The sequence below is a fragment of the Pholcus phalangioides genome, unplaced genomic scaffold (assembly GCF_987345545.1).
Source record: "Pholcus phalangioides strain wild (caught in Gottingen) unplaced genomic scaffold, Ppha-v1.0 ptg000009l_1, whole genome shotgun sequence".
In the NCBI taxonomy this organism is placed as follows: domain Eukaryota; kingdom Metazoa; phylum Arthropoda; class Arachnida; order Araneae; family Pholcidae; genus Pholcus; species Pholcus phalangioides.
In genome coordinates this window covers 59,141,166-59,142,740 of record NW_028301602.1, presented here as the reverse complement: position 1 = coordinate 59,142,740, position 1,575 = coordinate 59,141,166, and the positions used below count along the sequence as shown (strand labels likewise).

Genomic DNA, 1,575 nt, shown 5'->3' with positions numbered 1-1,575 from the left:
GAAACACTTTTCTGAAGGTAAAAAACTCAAAATTTTCTTGGAGATATTCTCTGAGCTTCTCCCTCAAACCTCAAATTAGCCTGCGTTCTCCCCACGAAAAAAAACTAGGCCCTGCTCACATCCCTGTTTCCTTTCGGGTGACACATAGTTCTTATTACTCGAAAATGAAACTTCTACAGGATGATTCAGAAACGATGGGGGAAAAACTTTAAGAGGTGATAGTACACACCAATACAAACAATTGTCATCGAAGAATGCATGGTCTAACATGGAACTCAAACGCACTAGCGCGTTCCGAAACGGCCGCTCAGCCAACATAAAAACGGCATTCTTGTTGAAATTTATCGGGAGAAAAACACCATGCATACAAATGTAACCTGGGGGAAGAAGAGGAAACCATATGCAAATCTGCGTCACAGTGAATAAAAGGCGTGGACGCCAGCCCTGTGAAATTACTCCATCGTGCAACCGTTCGAACAGTTGTAGGTATTGCTTCCAGGTCTGATGGGTCGTACAAGCAAAGGTTTTTAACAGCTGGCTGATGCGAAGATATGTTTTGGAGAAAGAGAAAATTCAACTGCCCCTGCGGGGAATCGAACCCACGTCCTTTCACTTTCCGGGTGAACGCCCTAGACCACTAGACTACAGAGGCAACGAATATTTGCATATTTCCATCAATGTTTGTTCAGGAATCACCAGCGACCACCTAGTAGAACCGTATCTTCAGCCGGAACGCCTTGACGAGGGTAAATACCGGACGTTTCTGCAAGAGGTGCTGCCACACTTGCTGGAGGATGTTTCTACTGCCCTCCGGCGGCGTATGTGTTTCCAGCACGATATAGCTCCAGCCCATTTTGGACGAGAGGTACGGCACTATCTGGACGTCACTTTTCCAAACCGATTTATCGGGCGAGGTGGTCCTGTAGCTTCGCCAACACGATCGCCCGATCTGTCGTGTCTTGATTTCTTTTTGTGGGGACAGCTCAAGAGTCTGTATGAGACTCTTCTTGACTGTGAAGAGAGGACCTAATCGGCTGCTGCCGAGGAGGTTCGCGATATGCCTGGAATATTCCAGAGCGTTCGCTAAACCCTCCTTCGCCGCTGTTCGTCTTGCATCACCGTTGGCGGTCGCTCTTTTCAGCAATTATTGTAAATTATTCATTAAAATTGCTTTTTTAACGTATATGTTATGCTTGTGTTTCCTCCTCGTATCCTCGGTTTTACTATGTTGCACCCTGTAGCACGTTTGCATTTCATTTTAGACCATGCATTCTTTGATGAAAATTGTTTGTTTTTGTGTGTACTGCCACCCCTAGAGTTCTTCCCCATCTTTTCTGAATCACCCTGTGTACACAGAGAAGATGCCCAAAATATTAGTAACCTGGTCTTAAAAGCAGATATTTTCAAACTTTGGGGGACAACACGCACCAAAAAAATCCATGAAGCCCTCAATGACCAACAAGTCATACTGTAGTATTCGATTCACACAGTGGCGTCTTAATGGTTAGACTCAGTGGGGGCCCAGGACTCCGATTCAAATAGGAAGCCCTATAAATTGCTCTGGAATTTTAATTA

The 1,575-nt window shown here is 45.1% G+C and overlaps 1 non-coding gene across 1 annotated transcript; it reads right to left on the bottom strand.

The window, feature by feature from the left end:
• Positions 1–578: 578 nt before the first annotated feature.
• On the bottom strand, positions 579–652 carry TRNAS-GGA (transfer RNA serine (anticodon GGA)). The gene has a single exon. It is a non-coding gene; the product is annotated as a tRNA-Ser (tRNA).
• Between the last annotated feature and the right edge of the window lie 923 nt (positions 653–1,575).